Genomic DNA, 7,128 nt, shown 5'->3' with positions numbered 1-7,128 from the left:
CTTCTTTAAAGTCTGCCTAAGGTGAGCAGTATTTCTTAACATGTTTTAGTCCTTAGATTCTTTTGAGAATGTGATGAAAACGAGAAGCCCTCTCAGGAGGAAAAACGGATATAAGTATAAGTAGATACACTCGATTTTTTTCACTTTGTTTTCACGAATGCTCTGTTGGTCTGCACTCCAGGCTGAGGACTCCTACTATGTAGATGTAAGATGGATTTATTGTAACGACCGTTGACATCAGACATTCTCAAATGAAAGTGTGATGCATGGCCCTCCTTTCTCCTCCTCTTCTTTGTGCTCAGAGGGGATAAGCGTGTTGGTGTCTAAACAGGGTGGGTTATTTTTTCTTAATATAAGCAGGTACAAAAGGTTATGCAGTGAAAATTTTCTCTGTCTCCGAGGTTACAGCTCTCGATTTCTTTTGCAGCAGCCAAGAGATAACACTCTGCATACATAGATATATGTGTTTATATATATATATATATATATATATATATATATATATATATATATAATACACACAGGTCTATGCTAAAAATACAAAAGTACTTCCACATTCTGCAGACCGTTCTGTGCCTGCCTTTTTTCTCCCAGTAACAGTCTATCAATGTTACATGTACTCAATGATTTTTAATATTGCAGAGTATTCTGTTTATGTCCCATTGTTTATTTATCCCGTCTTGTCCTGATACGCATTTAGGTTGCCTGTGATCCTCTGCCACTAAAACCAATAAGGCAATAAACATCGTCATACATATGTCTTTGTGCACATGGGAGTTCCTCTCTTTGAAATGTAATGAAAGAGCTGGAGCCACTGTAGAATGACTGGCACTTGTTCACAGGCTCGCTATGTTCAGCGTGGCACTTTTAGTCATAAGAATGCTGTGGGGAAATTAATTCATTATATTCATGCCACCTCAGGGTACCAATCATCCGTTCTATTCTTGCTTCTATGTCTCTCATTGTAGCGTGGTTCTGTAAGGGAACGGAAATGAGGCTGAACCTTAATTATGTTTCGGCATCCAGTTTGCCTGAATTATAGAAGGACAGAAATGTTTTCGAGGCTCTGTTCTACCCTGACTGCACATCCTTCCCATAGCAGCGGTCCAGCGTGTTCCTGGGCTCGGGCTGTTGTCTGCAGTAGCGTTTGGCGCTGGCTCACACTGAGAGTCTCTGCGGGGGTAGAGTGAATGGAGTGGGGTCTCTCTGGGTTCCTGGTACATGGGTTTTCTCATTGTGAAAAGAAAATTAAAAAATTAAAAGAACAAAAAGGCATAACTGTCAGGCTTTTCTGCTTGACTGGGTCAAGGTGATGGAGCCATACATCCAGGCCAACAAATTGCTACATGATAAGGGATTTTTTCCTCTTCTGGAAGGAGCAAGCTTTCAAGACACTTTCAGGCTTAAGCCGTAAGTTATTTCAGTATCCAGGCCCCTTTGTTACTCATGTAGGCTTTCTTGACAACTTTGCCCATGGTAAATTAAAATTAATTTTCATTTTAATTGAAATCAGTTTCTTTTCTTTGGATATGGTTCTTCTTTTAAATCTTATTCGGTTTCCAGCTTCCTTAACTTGCACATCAGCACTGGTTTCTTATTGACCTGCTGCCCAGTAAGCCCCTATTGGTACTTGTAGACTACAGACTCTTCTGGAAACTTCTGATCCACTCCAATCCTAGATGTGTCACAAAGTCCAACTGGTCTCTCTTCTTTGGGTGAGCTTTATTCTTGTACTGACTTTCATACTGTTCTGTATATTCACAGCTATTGGGGGTGGTGTCAGGACAGAAGTCAGAACTGTAAGATAAGAAGCAGGATGCAGATGGGATGACACGGGGTATATGGGTTAGTGTAGAGCAGGAGTCAGCTAAGGCAGTCAGAATAGAGTCAGGGAAAGCAGTGGGTCGGATTCAGTTAGATGACTTACTAAGAACACCCCAAAATCAAGTTCAGTCAAGGTGAGAAAGCTAAAAGCCAAGCAAATTAACTTAGACCAAGAGAGCTTTAGATGTTGAAGAAGGAAAGAAATGGATGAGAATGGATAGGATCAATAGCAATAGACGACCTTATTACCTTACAACACCTTCAGTAAATATTGGAGACATGCCTATGATGTGTCGGAAATTCCACTAGGCATTAAAGATACAATCATAGAACAAAAAAAAACCTCAAAAAATATCTGTTGTCATGAAGCTTATCTGAAAACCAGGTATCTATATAATTCAAGGAAAAGTAGAATCAAATGTCCTTGCATGAATAACATGAGACCAGTATACAGAAATAAGTCATAATACTTTCATCATATGGGACAATATTTTTTTTCAACTATCTTTGATAGAAAATAATTCTGTAGGCTTTTTTCCAAAAGTTCTGTGTTCAAATACATTTTATAAGTGGTAGCAAAAGTTAAACAGATTTTTTAAAACTCTGGAATTCTTGGTACCTTTAGTAGGCTTAAGTATTGTGTGAATTTACAAAAGAACTATATAGTTTGAGTATTCTCCGTGTTTAAAAGTTCAAGTAATCCTTTTCTAATTGAGTATTTTCTGGAATTATTATTTTATAAAATTGTTTTTCACCAACATTGATGTTGGAAATGGATAAGGTAAACACTATATATATATATAGTGTTTACCATATATATATATATATATATATATATATATAAAATTTTATTTTATTTTGTGTGCCTTATGCCTATGATGACTCCAGCGGCTCCCCTGATCTCTCACTGCTGGTACTTCTTGTGATGACATCAATGTTGTGTGGGGACAACCTCACCTGCTTAACTTCCTTCCCTGCATTAGTCTAGAGAGCCACTGGTCCACATGAAGAGGTCTGTGAATTCTTTTCTGCAGTATATGGAGAAGCCAGTGTTAGAAGCTAGTAGAAAAAATGGCAGGTGCCTCCCTTCTAGCAGGAGTGGCTGATGACTTTATACATGAAGGAAGGGTTGCCATCTGTACAAAAAATCAGCTGTCACCCCAAATGGGAAAATGTGTGAAGTGGGTATCTCAGATTGCCATTCTGTTTTGACAGGTGGAGTAGTGGCATTTTTTTTTTCTAAATCTGCATTATAAGACATTCTTTCTAATGTAAGCCAATCCCATCTCGTTGCTTCCAAGTAATATCCATTTCATACATAACTAATATGGATCCCCAACTTAGAGTCTTTAATTTTGAGGAAATCTCATAATTTCCCATGGTTATCCACTGCATTTCTATTTTCTTTATTATATAATTTTTAAGATTTTATTTATTTATTTGAGAGAGAGACAGTGAGAGAGAGCATGAGTGAGGAGAAGGTCAGAGAGAGAAGCAGACTCCCCATGGAGCTGGGAGCCCAATGCGGGACTCGATCTCAGGACCCCGGGATCATGACCTGAGCTGAAGGCAGTCCAACCAACTGAGCCACCCAGGCATCCCTCTATTTTCTTTAGAATACTCTGCTATATGGGGTAAAAATGTGTATCCATAAATGAAAAATTAGTTGCATTTGTTAGGTTAATGAGAAAAAGAGCAACAACAACATGTTCAGAGAATTGTACTGTTTTCTCCTTTATTAAAAAAAGTTGTTTTATAGCTGTTAGTGAAGTTGCCCATCTTTTTTACTGTTTTCCTAATTCAAAAGAATAACTCTTCCACCTAATGACCCTAATATTTAATAGAATCTAGAGTTCTTGATCTAGATATTTAAAACAACAGAGAAGTCCTCCAGTAAAATACCCACAGCCCTGAAAAATAACTTTATAAATTGTGTCTCATATGAAGGGGAAAAAGGGAGGGTGCCCCTATTGCTAGTTTCATTGAAACATAAATGTTTTTGGAAACAATGAAGAAGTAAGAATGCTATTCTTTAGAATACAAGATGACAGGTTCAATAGCTCCATTAAATCGGTGCATTTCCCAATCTAGTACGTTTTGAGGGAACATGGTTAACCTCGTTGTTCAATAGATTGAGAGCAAAATAAGGTGGTGATTAGCTCTAGTATCTGTGTAATTCATCTGGGTGTTTTGACAATTTGTATCCAGTCTGGCACTAATTAATATACGATTCACAGGGAATGGACGTTCAGTGGCTCAATGTCCTAATTGTCACAAAAATTTTCTGCTTATCATGACAAGAAACAGAAACATGAGCAAATCACTTGTCTGAGATGATAAGCATCAATGCGAATTAAAGGGTAAAGATCAAAATGTGTGTGTAGGGAGTTAACTGGAATAGACAGCATTCGGCCTCAATACCCTTTCCTTCTTCTAAGAGGTGGTTGGGAGACAGGCAAAGGGAGACTGCGCAGGCATAAGTGACTGAAGATAACTGACATATGTTTTGGAATTCAGCACAACAGGGTGGACAACTTCTCACCCTTGCCCTCAGATGGGTTCCAGGGGCTCCAACCTCCGATCTAGCACCGTGTATTAGAATAGTTCCGTGACCTTAGGCACATCTCAGAAACATCTACAAATATATATTTGCGGGTAGGATAAAATGAGATATTGTATAAAACACATTAGGCATAGTGATATAGTGATTTACCAAATAGCAAATGCTTAATAAAAAATGCTTTTCCTTTCCATCCTCCACAGCACGTTTGTATTTAACACACATGCCCGTTCTGTCTATATCTCTAATTTTCTTCTTGGTTGTTAGAATTTTACTTTTGTATGACCCAGATTCAACTGTGATTTCATGTGCTATGAACTCTTGTATATATATGCAGTTTTATAACATACATATATAGGGTTAATGTTATTTAAAATGCATAGCAACATCAATCTTTTGCTTTATACATACAGGAGCACTCTTTCAGAGTAGAGCTTTGTAGAAATGAAAGGACAACAGGCATCATGTTTAATGATTGAAAAATGTAGATAAGAAAACGGAGACGTTTTAGAAACACTTAAAACCAGCTAATTTATGATCTCATGCCTCTCTCTCTCTCTCTCTTTTATCATAGTGACTCCTTTCTGCTGTTGGTCTTTTAGCTATAATGAGCGCTATTATTGCTTCTCTGTTTGCTAGTTCTATTCCCTTTCCCCACAGACGTGTTTAAGCCTGACCTTGCCTCAAGAGTACAGGATAGGTTAAAGCACCACTGTCCCCAGGTTTCAAAATGTCACCATTAGTGCATAAATGTTTGCAGTTAAAAAAAAAAACAATTTAAAACACTTTTATATTTATTTCTCGTGTTTTTGATGAGAACCTCTTTTCATACAAATATGATTGCCATTATTTCCTTCAACACAGGACACAGAAGCCTAGACCGAGTAAGTAAATTCCTTTGTCCACCAAGCAGCAAGCAGAAGGTGGAAGCCAAGCCCCCTGATTCACAGTTGTTGCTTTCACCACTCCATTTTTCCTTGTAATATCCAAAGTCCAACTGAGAATTCTAATGGAATTCCAGCCGGAAGATACTGGAGTCGGAGAGCATGCTGAAATTCCTACACGTGTGTTCCTTGGTTTCTACTGACTTTAAACGTATACAGTGGAGTTGGTTGACAGATCAATTAAAATATAATTAGATTTTCTCCCTAGCAAAATCCCATATTTGAGACTAGTTTATTGAGAATAACCAATCAGTAATCCTCTTTGTCATTCCCATCAGCAGACTACTTTAAGGGGAAGTCCATTTTTTGTGATAGCGTACGCAGAGATTCTTGTAACTGACAGGATGCACACTTGGCTTTGATATGATATGGCACTGAAGACTTCTATTTACTCATTATATTTTAGGAATAAAAGGAGAATTATGATCTAATTGTAATCTCATTTCACAGAGAGAACTTGATGCAGAAAGTGAATTGATTTCCCCTAAAAAAGCCAAAGCTAATGGTAGTTTTCTTATTAGAATCTAGTTTGACTCTTTTGACCCTGTTGAATGTTCTTTTATCTTTTCACTCTATCTCAGTGTCAGTGTAACCTACTGTTTCTTTTAAACCTATGTAATACTATATAGCTCCTCAGAACTTCTAAGTTTTAATGTGATACTCTCATGAAGTCCTAAATTCCCATGAAGTGTACTACATTTCTGAGCACCTGTAATCATTGAAAAATTGTTAATATCTGAACTAGGCTTTAAGGGCAGTCATATGCTTGTATTATAATTTTTCAGTTTTATTGGGTTATACTTAAAATACAGAGTTTTCCCAGAGTCAATGTACAAATTTTGATGAGGTTGCCCATATTTAATTTGGGGGAGTTATACATCCATAGACCTGGCACACTATCACCATAATTAAGGAAATAAACATATTTATCACCTCCCAAAGACTTTCATGTCCAATGTGTGTGTATGTGTGTGACAAGAATCCATGCCATGAGATCTACTACCTTCTTAAAAAGTTTTTATTTATTAATTTTTTAAAAAGATTATTTACTTATTTATTTGACAGAGATCACAAGTAGGCAGAGCAGCAGGCGGAGAGGGAGGGGGAAGCAGGCTCCCCGCTGAGCAGAGAGCCCCACTCGGGGCTGGATCCCAGGACCCTGGGATCATGACCTGAGCTGAAGGCAGAGGCCCTAACCCACTGAGCCACCCAGGCGCCCCTTAACAAGTTTTTAACTGTCCAACTAACATCTCCTTTAGAAAGATGGACCTGAAAGGGCCGAGTCTCTAGTTAACAATACTGTATGGTATACTTAAACATTGCTAAAGTGGTAGGTCATATGTTAAGTGTCCTCATATATAAATAAATAAATAAATGGCAGGAGGGAACTTTTCGTGGTGATGGATATATTTCTGTCATAGTTTAAGGTTATGATTTCACAGATGTATACTTACCTTCATGCTCAGTAGTTTTACATATTAAATATGTACAGCTTTTCTGTGGCCGTCATAGCTCAACAAAGTGTTTTTTAAGAATAATATATGAGATTTAAATGTGTATATATATATATTTTTCTGACCATAAGAACCAGTGAATCAAAATTTTAAGACATAATGTCAAAAAGTAAGTACCAACAAATAAACAAAACACCTCAGGCTGTTCTGTTATACTACACAGATTTTCTCACTAAGGCCGGGGGGAGGGGGTTTGGGAGAATGGGGTGGGATTATGGACATTGGGGAGGGTATGTGATTTGGTGAGTGCTGTGAAGTGTGTAAACCTGGTGATTCACAGACCTGT

Source organism: Mustela nigripes, chromosome 4, assembly GCF_022355385.1.
Source record: "Mustela nigripes isolate SB6536 chromosome 4, MUSNIG.SB6536, whole genome shotgun sequence".
Lineage (NCBI taxonomy): Eukaryota > Metazoa > Chordata > Mammalia > Carnivora > Mustelidae > Mustela > Mustela nigripes.
This window is presented reverse-complemented; position numbering follows the sequence as displayed.